Here is a 14,982-nt window from a genome sequence, read left to right as displayed (position 1 = left end):
CGTCATAGTCAACATTGCTACTAGAACTAACACATTAGTAAACCCGCTACAACTATCAACTATTGTCTTTCTACTCACCACATTTTATGCACTGCAGTGCTAACTAGATGTCTCATATCTCATATGCGTTCAGTACTACATTCATTCTGTGATCTTTTGATTGGGTGGACAACATGTCAGTTCATGCTACAAGAGCTCTGATAGGTTGGAGGATGTCCTCCAGAAGTTTTCATTGTGTAAATCTATGGAAGGGGTGAGAACCATTTGCCTCTTATGGATAAAGCACTAAATAAACTTCAGTTAGTGCTAAACACGGCTGCTAGAATCTTGACGAGAACTTAAAAAAAAAATCATATTAGTGCTAGCCTCTCTACACTAGCTTCCTGTTAAGGCTAGGGCTGATTTCAATGTTTTACTTCTAATCTACAGTACAAAATTCTTTCTGGAGGAACTAGTTTTGAAATCAGTGGAATTAGAGTATGATAGCTAAGGAGATGGAGAAAACACCTGTCTACGGATTACATCTTCAAACTAAGTGCAACCATGGCATCCATGAGAGGATGAAGCATCCATCCATGAAGTATACGGGTAAGATAGTTTAGCTATTCACATTTTCAGATTTTACATGCTTCTAATTTTGACAGAAAGTCATTTTCCTTTCAAGTTGTCACTGCGACAACTGTTGATAGATGTAGCTGGTAAATTCACTCTGGGTATCTACTCCAATTTCAGAGCACTCTCGTTTGAGTGTTCAAGACAGCAGAATAACTGACAAATTTACCAACGCTCAACACCCGTTGAATGTGGCCGGTGTCAGTAAACATTGGCAGAAAAGCGTTGCCAGCAGCCAAGTTGCAGTCACTAATGCTCTGGATAACATAAAAACAGCCTAACCAGCTCTGCTAGGGCGAGTAAAATGGTCAGTGAACTGTTCTCTCATCTGTGTCTGCAAAAAACTAGCAAGCTAGCCAACGTTAGCCAGTTAGCTTGGGTGCTTGATTGCTGTTGTTAGGACAGAATGCTTGGATCAACCAGTAAAGAGATGGGTGGGGCTAAAGATAAGAAGGTGTGAACGATGTTGATTGGGTGTAGACAAAGAAGAGCTCTCCAGTAGGTACCAAAACATTCAAAGGCCATTTTCTCAAAGGTGAGGTTACAAGTTTATCAACTTTCAAAGCATAATTGCTTTCCCATTGTTCCTCGAATGCAGCATTTGATATACAATTTTGTAGCTCTGTGTCTCTGCTTTTATCTAATGTAAAAAACACAATTTCCAAATTAGCCAAATAAGACCGAATCAAGGCAGTCGGTCACATTTGGTCCTGCGGTACATGTACGCTACGGTCACAAGACGCAGGCCTTCTTATTGTCCCTAGAATTTCTAAGCAAACAGCTGGAGGCAGGGCTTTTTTATCCCAGATCTCCATTGTTACGGAATTCGCAGATTTGGTCTCGACCTTTAAGCCTTTACAGAAGACTCATCTCTTCAGTAGGTCCTATGATTGAGTGTAGTCTGGCCCATAGGTGCGAAGGTGAACGGCTACCCTCTCTCCACTCAGGGCTGAGTCACTGGCTTACTAGCGCTCCTCCATGACGTCCCTAGGAAGGGTGCGTCACTTGAGTGGGTTGAGTCACTGACGTGATCTTCCTGTCCGGTTTTGCACTCCTTTGGGCTTGTGAGGTGGAGGAGATCTTTCTGGACTATACTCAACCTTGTCTCAGGGTAGTAAGTTGGTGGTCTGTTGATATCCCTCTAGTGGTGTGGGGGCTGTGCTCCGGCAAAGTGGGTGGGGATGTATCCTGCCTGTGTCCGGGGGTATCGTCGAACGGGGCCACAGTGTCCCCCCCGTCTCAGCCTCCAATATCTATGCTGCAATAGTCTATGTGCCAGGGGGCTGAGTCAGTCTGTTATATCTGGTGTAATTCTCCTGTCTTATCTGGTGTCCTGTGTGAATTTAAATATGCTCCCTTTAATTCTCTCTCCCTGAGCCCTAGGACCATGCCTCAGTAATATCTGGCCTGATGACTCCTGGCTGTCCCCAGTCCACCTGGTCGTGCTGCTGCTCCAAGGTAGAGCTCTGAACCATGACCTGTTCACTGGACATGCTACCTTGTCCCAAACCCGCTGTTTTCGACTCTCTCTCTTTCTCTCTCTCTGTCACACCTGCTGTCTTGACCTCTGAATGCTCGGCTATAAAAAGCCAACTGACATTTACTCCTGAGGTACTGACCTGTTGCTTCCTCTGCAACCACTGTGACTATTACCCTGCTGGTCATCTATGACATTTTTAACATCTTGAAGAACAATCTGGCCTGGCCATGTACTCTTATAATCTCCACCCGGCACAGCCAGAAGATAACTGGCCACCCCTCAGAACCTGGATCCTCTATAGGTTTCTTCCTATGTTCCTGCCTTTCTAGGGCTTTGTGATATCTGCTGATGTAAATTGTATTGATTGATGTTATGTATTGATGTCAATGTACCCAGTGGAGGATGGAAACTATCTGTCCTCTGGCTACACCTTGGTGCTACCCCAAAAAGTGCTGTTGGGGTTACTGTAGACCTTCATTGCAAAACAATGTGTTTTAATACATTATTTGGTGACGTGAATATATTTAGTATAGCTTTATCTATAAAGGATCACTTTTTAATGTTTTACCATTTTTATTTTTATGAAATGCACTGAGGAGGATGGTCCCGTCCTTCCTCCTCTGAGGAATCTCCACTGATGGGAACATTTCTTACATCCGCTTCAACAGGCTCATTGTTCACCCTCCCTCCCAAAAGCCTTGTAAAATTGAAAGAGCCTCAGTGTCAGTAGCTTCAGCCCAAGATCACACACACACACACACACACACACACACACACACACACACACACACACACACACACACACACACACACACGCACACGCACACGCACACGCACACGCGCACACACACACACACACACACACACACACACATTTATTTATGTTGTTTCCATATTATGTCCATATTCGATAAGCTACCAAGGAAAGGGCTAAGAGTAACGCATATTAATATTTGTAAGGTTAAACTGACAGAGTTTGATGTGGCTTTTTAAAATTATGTTACTTATATTGACTCACAAGGTGAATCAATAGACTCTAGGGGGGTTAATGTAGCCTTTAAATAAGTTTAATGAAATCAATAACTTGCTTACATCAGATAACGTTCATATACTGGCCATCTCTGAAATTCACTTAGATAATTCCTTTGATGATACAGCAGTAGCAATACTGGGGTATAACATCTACAGAAAAGGCAGGAATGGCTATGGGGGAGGTGTTACTGTATATGTTCAAAGCTTGTAAGGCTTAGAGAGGATCTCATGTCAAATGTTGTTGAAGTGTTGTGGTTGCAAGTTCACCTGACTCATCTAAAGTCTCTTTTTTAGGGTCCTGCTATAGGCCACCAAGTGCTAACAGTCAGTATTTGGATAATATGTGTGCAATGCTTGATAATGTGTTTGATGTTAAGAGATAGGTCTATTTTCTGGGTGACCTGAACATTAGCAACTAGGTGTCCTCTCGAGAGGAAGTTTCTAACTGTGACTAATGCCATATTTTTTAAACTCACTTGCTATAGCTTTACATCACCTGCCATCATGTGGTTGTGGAGTTATTTATCCAATAGAACCCAGACAGTGTTCTTCAATGGAAACTTTTCTAACATCAGATATGTACGGTGCGGTGTCCCTCAAGGCAGTTGCCTTGGGCCGTTACTCTTCTCTATTTTTTATAAATGATTTGCCACTGGCCTGACACAAAGCTAGATTGACTATGTATGAGGATGATTCCACACTCTACATGTCAGCACCCAAAGCCAGTGAGCTCACTGAAATTGAAAAGGAGTTACAGTCAGTATCATAATGGGTGATTAATAATAAACCGGTCTTAAATACATCTAAAACTAAAAGCATTGTATTTGGTTCAAAAAATTCTCTAAGACCTAAATCTCAACTGGAGTAGTACATAAAGGATGTGACCAGTGAGCAAGTTGAGAAAGCTAAACTCCTAGGTTTAATTGTATGGTCAATTGTCACGGGCAAGACATATTGACAATTTTGTTGTGAAGCTGGGGAGGGGAATGTCTGTTATTAAAAGGTGTTCTGCATTTTTGACACAATAATAAACTTTACTAGTTGTTCAGGCTCTGGTCTTGTCCACACTTGATTACTGTCCTGTAATATGGTCAGATGCAGCAAACAAAGACCTAGCTAAGCTACACCTGAATCAAAACCGAGCAGCACGCCATGCCCTAAATAACTGCACATACAGAACTAACATCAACAACATGCATGCCAGTCTTCCTGGTTGAGGCTTGATGAAAGATGAACTGCTTCTCATCTAGTTTTTATGAGAAATATTACTGTGATGAAAATTCCAGATTGTCTGCATAATTAAATAATGTTCAGCTCAGACACCCATACCTGCCTCACAAGACATGTCACCAGGGGTCTCTTCACAGCCCTTAAGTCACATTTTTTTTACTGCAATGCACAGTTTTATGCAGAGCCATGATCACATTAAAACTTCCTTCCATCTCCAATTACTGAAGCAAACAGCAAAATGACCTTTAAAAATGGATTAAAAACAACTCATGTAATGGCTGGGACTGTGAGGGAACACACACAAACACAGACACAAACACACAGACACACTTTAACACATGTACTTTTTTAGTTGTATTGTTTGTATTGTTTTTTTGTTGCATTGTTTGTATATTTTTGCATTTTAAATTTGTGTGACTTTCCTTGTCTATTAGTGTATTAGTGTTTTGTTACTGTCACGCCCTGACCTTAGTTATCTTTGTTTTCTTTATTATTTTGGTTAGGTCAGGGTGTGACAAGGGGTGGTTTGTTGTGTTTTTGTCCTGTTTATGGAGTTGTTTACTAGTCTAGGTGTTTTGCATGTCTATGGTTGCCTAGATTGGTTCTCAATTAGAGGCAGCTGTTTATCGTTGTCTCTGATTGGGAATCATATTTAGGCAGCCATATTCCCTGGGTAATTTGTGGGTGATTGTCTATGTATTAGTTGCCTGTGGCTGCATTAATCCTATATAGCTGTCACGATCGTGGTTTTGTATAGTTCGTTCATTGTTCTTCCTTCATTAAAGAAGATGTATTCATAACATGCTGCGCCTTGGTCTCCTCACTACGACGATCATGACAGTTACCTGTTATGTTTTGTGTTTTTTTATGGACCCCAGGAAGAGTAGCTGCTGCTTCTGCAAAAGCTAATGAGGATCCAAATAAACAAATAGAAATTGTTCCTGCTATGCAGGAAATTCATGCAACAACAGCATGAACAAATTAAGAAACAGCATCTGTAACTCCATAGTTGTAATATATAATATACAGGCAGTATTTGCCATTTAGCAGAAACGTTTATCAAAAGCGACATATATTCATGCATGTATACATTTTTACATATGGGTGGGCCCAGGAATCAAATCCAGAACCATGGCATTGCAAGTGCCATGCTCTACCAACTTAGCCATACAGGACCATAGATGTGAAAAAGAGACAATGTTTGTTATAGTGAATCCATTCAAAAAACACACAAAAGTCTTTGAACACTGCCTTGAGTTTGTGCTAATTTGATGACTTAAACCCCAGTGCCATTAAATATACATTCTGTGTTAAATGGGGTTTGAATGGATGATATGTACGAAACAAGCAATGGCAAGACAGCTTGTAGAAGATTAAAGACTCTTGCCTCAGTGCACAATTACATGTCTGCTATGACTTCTTTAATGAAAAAAAGACCAAGGATCTTTCAAATGCCAATGCCTCTCATAGCAAGACAAAGAAAATGATGAGGGTTTGTTCAGTAAAGGTGATATTTCTTTCTTCCTCTCCAGGCAATTTCCCATTTATGAATACCTTGTTAGGCTCCTATTAGAGTGCATAGTGTGGTTCAGATCTCACACTGGGACCGCTGCCATGTGTTCTCATCTCTCTGTCTGTCTGCCTGCCTGCCTGCCCAGACCCGTTTTAATTTAAATTGTATGGAACAAGCTGTGCCTTTTCCCAAAGCCTATACGGAGCCTCAAAGACAAAAGAGAATAGCCTGTGGATGACGTGGCCCACTTTTTGACACTTTTTTCTCCTTTTTGTTCTTTCAGTAATGCTAGAAGTATAGGGACACTACTGATTGTGCTCATATAGTGTTTCACTAACCCACGCTACTAGGAACCTTTGAGGCACTGATCATATTTGATCATTTGAAAACCTCTGGAGATGGTCACAATATTGATTTATGTTTGCCCTAGAAAAACAGAGGGAGTTGTAGGACACTTTAAATTACATACCTTTCAAGGCCACCTGCTGCTTAATATGAATTACATCTACTATCATATATGTACTAACTTGTTTAACATAGTGTGATCTCTCTCTATCCCTCTCTCACTCTCTCTTTCCTGTATTCCTACCATACTTTTTCCTTTTCTGTGTGAGTGTCAGAACAACAGAACGCTGTGGTGTTGCTTACACGCCAAGCAGTAATTAACAGAATTGCTAAGTGTTGGTAGCTGGCGCCGAACCATACATTTGTTCTCTGATACGTTTCCGGCTGAGTGAATTCGGGACAGCTTGGCCAGAGTCAGAACAGTGAGGTGTTCAGCACTGTCTTTGAAGTATGAGCATGCTCAAAACAGCCTCCCTTAGGAACATCCAACACAATACCCCTCTGTGCTTGCACCTCCTATTTCACACACCCTTCCCAATGCCCTGCTTTGAACACCATTTTGACGGTTGTGATTTGTGTACATGTCTTTTTGATTCCGATTTGACCCATGAGATTGCCTGTGTACCAGCGTCATAAGACAACAATGCGTATTTACAGTACAGTCTGAACTGTATCTTATTTATATTCTAAGCACGCACAATGTATTTCGGGGCCAATTTTTTATCTGAAATTGCTCTCCCTCTCATGGGTCAATGTGTGTAGTTGTGAGAAGTTACTTCCAAATAACAGCTCACATTTTGTTTTTCCACAGAGTGTGTAGCATGTGGATAATAGCCTTGCCATCTCAGATGAGAAACATCTATTAAAACTTCAGCAGAGCCATTTTCGAGGTTAATTCATGGGGATTGTGCTGCCTGGAAATCCAAGTTTAAGGGCCTGAAAAACAATTAATTGTAATGATTTGAGGATCCTCATGCCATATTGTTTGACACGTCCTAATATCAGCCAATCAATTCTCATGCATACATTTTCCCCTGTTTAATTCAGCTACTGTGTGCAGGTGGAAAAGACAACAGAGGCCAAAAGCATCTTAACGGTCCAATGCAATTGTTTTCATCTCAATACCAAATAATTTTAGGTTAACAATTAAGTACCTTACTGCGATTGTTTTAGATTAAAATGGTCAACAATAAATAAAAATAGCGTCTTCGCCGAGAGCAATTTCTCAAGCAAGAATTTAGTCTTGGTCAGGGAGGAGATCAAGAACCTGATGGTCACTCTGACAGAGCTCCAGAGTTCCTCTGTGGAGTTGGGAGAGCCTTCCAGAACGACAATCATCTCTGCAGCACTCCACCAATCACGCCTTTATGTTAGAGTCGCCAGACAGAAGCCACTAATCAGTAAAATGCACATGACAGCCCGCTTGGAGTTTGCCAAAAAAGGCACCTAAAGGACTCTCAGACCATGAGAAACAAGATTCGCTAGTCTGATGAAACCAAGATTAAACTCTTTGACCTGAATGCCAAGCGTCACATTTGGAGGAAATCTGGCACCATCCCTATGGTGAAGTATGGTGGTGGCAACATCATGCTGTGGGGATGTTTTTCAGTGGAAGGGACTGGAGGACTAGTCAGGAGAAGGGGAAAGATGAACGGCGCAAAGTACAGAGAGATCCTTGATGAAAACCTGGTCCAGAGCACTCAGGGCCTCAGACTGGGGAGAAGGTTCACCTTCCAACAGGACAACAACTCTAAGCACACAGCCAAGGCAATGCAGGAGTGGTTTCAGGACAAGTCTCTGAATGTCCTTGAGTGGCCCAGCTAGAGCCCAGACTTGAACCCCATCGAACATCTCCGGAGAGACCTGAAAATAGCTTTGCAGCAATGCTCCCTATCCAACTTGACAGAGCTTGAGAGGATCTGCAGAGAAGAATGGGAGAAACTCCCCAAATACTGGTGTGCCAAAGCTTGTAGCATCATACCCGAGAAGACTCAAAGGCTGTAATCGCTGCCAAAGGTGCTTCAACAAAGTACTTTGAATACTTATGTAAATTGAATACTTATGTAAATGTGATATTTCCTTTTTTATTTATAATACATTTGCAAAAATCTGTTACTATGAGGTAATGGGGGGAAAAAAACGATTTCATCCGTTTTAGAATAAGGTTGTAACGTAACAAACTGTGTTAAGTGGTTAAGTTAAGTGGTCTGAATACTTTCCACTGTACACCGAACAAAAATGTGACCGCAACATGAAAATTGCTGGTCACGTTTTTCATGAACTGAAATAAAAGATACCGGAAAAGTTCCATACTCACAAAAAACTTATTTCTCTAAAATGTTGTGCACAAATGTGTTTACATCCCAGTTAGTGAGGATTGCTCTTTTGCCAAAATCATCCATCCACTTGACAGGTGTGCCATATCAAGAAGGTTCACCTTGTACTGGGGACAAGAAATTGCCACTCTAAAATGTGCAGTTTTGTCAGACAAGACAATGCCACAGATGTGTCAAGTTTTGGCATGCTGACTGCAGGAATGTCCACAAGAGCTGTAGAAAGATAATTGCATGTTAATTTCTCGCCCATAAGTCACCTCCAACATCGTTTTCAAGAATTTGGCAGTACGTCCAACTGGCCTCACAACGCAGACCACATGTATGGCGTTGTGTGGCCGAGAGGTTTGCTGACTTCAACATTGTGAACTGAGTGCCCCATGGTGGTGGCGAGGTTATGGTACGGGCAGGCATAAGCTAAGGACAACAAACACAATTGTATTTTATTGATTGCAAATTGAATACACAGGGATACCGTGACAAGATCCTGAGGCCAATTTCCGTGCCATTCATCATCATATCATGTTTCAGCATGATAATGCACGGCCCAGTGTCACAAGGATCTGTACACAATTCCTGGAAGCTGAAAATGTCTCAGTTCATTCATGGTCTGCATATTAACCAGACATGTCACCTATTGAGCCTGTTTGGAATGCTCTGGATCAGTGTGTATGACAGAATGTTCTAGTTCCCGCCAATATCCATCTTCTCACAGCCATTGAAGAGGAGTGGGACAACATTCCACAGGCCACAATCAACGTCCTGATCAACTCTATGCGAAGGAGATGTGTTGTGCTGCGTGACGAATATGGTGGTCATACCAGATACTGACTGGTTTTCTGATCCACGCCCCTAGCTTTTTAAATTTTTATTCCCAGTCATGGGAAATCCATAGATTAGGGCCTAATGAATTTATTTCATTGTCTGATTTCCTTATATGAACTGTAACTCAGTAAAATCTTTTAAATTGTTACATGGTGCGCTATTTTTTTGTTGTTCAATATATAAAAACAAGGAAAATCCCATTTTTGACTGCACTGGGCCTTTAAATTTAAATTATACAGCATGTTCATGTTTCAAAGCATGGCAGTTTTCACATCTTGGTAATATATCATTCTGCCATGCTGTGGCTTCCCAGCTGTTATAGCCTCGTTTGGCCCACTGCAGATCCTTTTTAACCCGGCTGCCTGTCATCCCATCGCTTTCTGATATCTCTAGCTTAAAACGGACTGATTTTGAGGATGTAGTGAGGATGTTTCCAGATGAGCTGAGTATGCTGTGTTCTGACCCATAGTGAGTATAACTGGCAGAAACACCCTGGGATACGTTCAGACAGACTCAGTGAACAAGTCCAGCGATTCCTTGGAGTTCTTCTAATCTAGCTCCACATCCTGCCAAACAACAGAGTGAGCAGAGTGAGCACTGATTAGAGTAATGGTTCCTTTGAGTTCTGCTACAATACTGCACTATTTTTTAGCAAGATGGTACTACTTTACAAAGTAGAATAAATTGGTTTTGTTTAATTTCACAAAATCCCCAAAAGGAATGAAATTGAATGATGAAAATTGTATAGGTTGTTGATCGAGAGCAGAGATCATTTAAAATATGTATCAGCCTACAAGGACTTTCCTGGACTTCATAGGGTTAAATATAAGTTGAATTATTCACACTATTGGTCTCGACGACGTGTGGTTTAGGGGAAACGATGGCAATTTAAATCAACGATGCGTCCTCCCGGCTGAGCTCACCACTCATTTCTAGACGATTTGCAGTTTCACTAACTGTAATGGCCAGCACATTATCCAACCGAGAGACTGGAATCAGGAGACATTTGAATAGTTTCCTGAACTATAGCTGTGTCCGGGGGCGGACTGGGACCAAAAATCATCCCTAGCATTTCTAACACACCTGCCCATTTTCTTCCTTGAGGCCCCTACACCAGCCCATTATTTTCCTTGAGGCCACCATTATTAACCAGATAATGATAATTTGGGCAAAAGATCCCAAGTTAGACATGCTCACTAGGCTAATAATTTACCAGCCCATCTGGCATTTGACTGAAATGCCAGATGTTCAGTCCGCGTCTGGCTGTGTACCCATTTCAAAATAATTTTGTTCTAACCTAGCCCAATAATGGACTATAGGAGCCTAACATTAATCCCTTTAGTCCAAGGAGTTTACATGTTCTGTTTAAAGGGGAATTTGTTCTAACCATGAATCGATTCTCAATTGCGGTTTCGGTTCTAAATACCTCTACTTTTATATGACATCAAAATCATTTCACAAATGCAAAATACACACTTACTGTACACTATTTTAGCAGGTTTTAACACAGTTGCACCCGACAGTATTTTTGCAACAATTTGTGGCATCTCGGAGATGCAGATAGCGAATTAGCACAGACAGACGACTCTGTTTTCCGTAAACAAGCGCTGTAACATCGAAATATGGCTTTGTGGGAACCCTAACCCTATAAAGGTGTGTAGAAACGTAACCTTTTTTGGGGGGGAAAGTTATTTCTCACTGAAATGAAATATACGTTCCTTATGTTTCCAAAACTGCATGGCAAGCGATGCGTGTTCATTTTTAGAGCAAGCATCGGGGCTCTTATCAAAACTCTCCTGTTCAGAAGATACTTTCGTCAATTGGCACTAAAGCAGTCAGCGTCTATGAATTGGGTAGTTCTAATCATGCAATGGCCACGGTTTTAATGAACACTTGAATAGATGCAGCATTTTCTCATTCTGAAAAGACACCATTTGCTTTTGTTGAGCCTTGTTAATATCTCCACTGTCATGATGTTGGCCTGGGGGTTGGTTTATGACAGTCATAAATACCTCTTCCCACCTTTTTCCTCTCTCTACCCTAATAAGGTTACATTTGCAAAACCCTTGGTTAACATTGAGATTCTGGGAATGTCAGAATGTGGGGTGAAATTAACTATATTCTGGTAATCCGAACAATTGAACATATGCGGTGGTACTTAATGAATATGATGTCAGTTCGGTTGTCATCTGAGACATTCTCATCAATGACAAGATGACAAACTCTACAGTGGAAAGTCTACACATCAGAGCTATCAGATTCACATGGAATTATTGTTCAATTTAAATGTTTGAATATGAGATTATTTGTGATAGGATGAAATGTGATTTTAGCTTCTAAAATGTGACATTTGGTTTTCATAAGATAGGGCTACTCAATCAGTGGCCCTCCCCTGTGAAGGGACAAGGGCTATTCAACTTTTCAAACACACCCTCCTCTCCCTTCCTATATAAGCCCTTGACGACAACATAACTTCCTGTTCCGAGGATATGAGGGCGACGATCCTATGTCAGAATGGTTCAGAACGAAGCCAACATCAGCATGAGCTTTGGTTGCAAATGGTATGAACGTTGAACTCTTATTCACTACAGAAGTGATACCTCCTAGCTGTTGAGTTAGAGACTGCAGCTGCAAACGCAGGTTAGGAAGGAACAGACAGACAGAGTATCCCGTCTATCACCCAATGACGTTACTACAACGTATCTAATTGACAACCAGAGGCATTCTTCAAAGGACAGAGGACTCGGTTTGGCAACACGGCCTTCCATCTACCACCAACCTACTGAAGCGCAGCTCAGAGTAAATATTTATAGCATTTTCCTTTTCCAAATGGGCGGTAATTTAGAATGCATAAGATACTGTATTTACGATAGCACAGCTTCTCCCTGTGTCCCTCAGTCTTCCCGCTCTTTCACTTCCACCCAGCCCCTTTTCCTTTGTGTAACAAGCTGTCATATCTGTTCCGCCCCCTAGGGACGTTTTCCTTTATGACGTAATTTGTAATCAAGTTATGATTAATTGTGTGTATGTGAATTCTGTGTTATTAGTTAGGTATTTAGCAATTAAATAATTAAACCCAATTTTGTATTGCTGATTCAAATTGTTAGCCAGGGTTCTTGCAGATAACCAAGAATTTACAACTTCAGATGAGACTGAAGTAAGATGAAGATTAATGTTGACTGCAATGGATGTAAAATATTACTAGGTCTTTAAGAGTTTATTCGGAAGATAACAGCTCTATAAATATTATTTTGTGGTGCCCGACTCTCTAGTTAATTACATTTACATGATTAGCTCAATCAGGTGATATTAATTACGGATAAATTATTTTATAGAATAGCATGTCATATCACTTAATCCGGCATAGCCAAAGACACGACACCACCCAGAAGTGATGAGCTGCACAATGAATCAAGCAACAGCGTCCATTGAAAATGGGAAGTAGAGGGAACCAAGATGCTTTAATCAGCACAGCATGACACACTATTAATTATAGTCTGGCCTTTGGCTTGGCGAGCCTGCTCTTTGAACCTGAGGTGCAAATAAACCCATTTCTTTGGTGATAGTGCAGCGCTCCACACAGATATATAAATCAGGAAAGCTTATCATTTATTCAATGGCTTCTGCTGTCTTTTCCTGAATACACTTTCTCTCCATGATCTGTAGGCCTACTGTCTGCTGGCTTGGGGGGTTGAAGAGTAATATAATAAGGGATTTTAATACCTCAGGACTATCGTTTTACAATGTCGGCCCTTAGGACTCAAACATCTTTATTGAGTTTTGTTTCAACTGCGTACGTTGGCCGGACAGTAATCTCTCGTGGACAGATTCTGTGGAAAGGGTTCTACATGGAACCCAAAAATGTCTACCGGGAACCAAAAAAGGTTCAAATGTAGACCCGTCTTCCTCAAGTGTGGCTCACAGTGAGATCAAGACTGATCGTTACTGTACAGCTACTCCAGCATGCTCTGCTGCAGATTGAGCCGTCACTGTTCTCTGTGTTAATGCTTCCCACTCATTTATTATGAAATACAGTAGGGTTTCCAGACAAGCCAACTGCCAGGGTTCATTCAAATTTACCTGCCAGACCTTCGACTTAATAAATAAGAAATATGAGTAGGCCATATTGCCTCCTGCTAACACTTAGGGGTATTTATAGTGTACCGCCATGGCACGTATGTCAGGGTTATTTTCAAAGATGGGCATAAAATATGATTAAATATTCATTTAGATCTAGATGGTTGTCACGTACACTCCCTCTCTGGCCTCCAGGTCATCAGGCTGCTGATTATCCCGCACACCTGTCACCATCGTCAAGCACACCAGCGCCTCATGACACTCACCTGGACTCCATCACCTCCTTGATTATCTTCCCTATATCTGTCACTTCCCTTGGTTCTTTCCCCAGATGTTATTGACTCTGTTTCATGTCGGTGCATTGTACGTTAACAATGTTAATTGTTAATTTTTTAAAATTAAAACACTCACTCACCCTGTACTTCCTTCCCAACTCTCAGCGCACTAGTTACACTGGCATGATCATCCCAATGGGGGATTGATCCCATAGGAGAGTCCAGTGTATGGTGTTAGGAGACTGTAGTGTGTGTGTGTGTGTGTGTGTGTGTGTGTGTGTGTGTGTGTGTGTGTGTGTGTGTGTGTGTGTTGTGGGGGGTTTGTTTGTGGTTGGGGGAGGTTGGGTTGTGAAATGTAATCTAATTTACTGTTTCACATTAAAGAACACACGTTTGTAAACAAACACTGTATAACCTAAAAACATGGTTAAAACTACTCATAGAATGGTGCTATCTAGAACATAAATGTTCTTCAGCTGTCCCCATAGGAAAACCCTTTGAACTATTTTTGGTTTGAGGTAGAACCCTTTTCAGTTTCACGTAGAACCCTTTCCAAGTAGTGATCTATAACAAACCAAAGGGTTCCACCTGGAACCAAAGGGTTCTCCTATGGGGACAGCTGAAGAATTGAAAAAGTGTAATTTTGTTATCATGGATGGTCAGTCTTTACATCCATAGTATAGTGAATTGATTTGATAGTGGTTGCTTTTTTCGAGCCCCATACCTCAACTTTTTACAGAAACTGGTGTGGAGAATTTTGTTAGTGTTTCAATTGCAGTTTTACACTCCTTTAGAGTAATAGTGATATAAGATGCAATCCACTAGTGATTGAGTTACTTTTGTGCCATTAAAATCGAGCAAAAACAGTATTGCAAACCAAAATAATGATATTATTAAAATCGAAACAAAAACGCAAAGTATTGATAGCAAAACAAAATACTATATATTTTTTTAATGCAAGTTGTTTTCTTTTAACGCAATTAAATACAACGTCACGCTCTTTTCTGCAATTTTCCCTACTTTGGTTGTTAGCTTGGTCTTTATTTTCAATGCTTTTTATCCAGTTTTGGCACATTCATTCCTGCAATATAGCACTCTGCATCCCACTGCTGGTTTTCCTTTGAAGCTGGTCCTGGTTGGGAGACCAAATGTAGCTGGAAGTGGTGAAAAATAAACGTGTGAAAAAATGTCACGAAGGAATACATTTTTTCCACGAGGGAGAAGCATGTGAGAAATTCATGACATTTCATACCTGTCTGA

Source organism: Oncorhynchus mykiss, chromosome 11 (assembly GCF_013265735.2).
Source record: "Oncorhynchus mykiss isolate Arlee chromosome 11, USDA_OmykA_1.1, whole genome shotgun sequence".
In the NCBI taxonomy this organism is placed as follows: Eukaryota; Metazoa; Chordata; class Actinopteri; order Salmoniformes; family Salmonidae; genus Oncorhynchus; species Oncorhynchus mykiss.
This window is presented reverse-complemented; position numbering follows the sequence as displayed.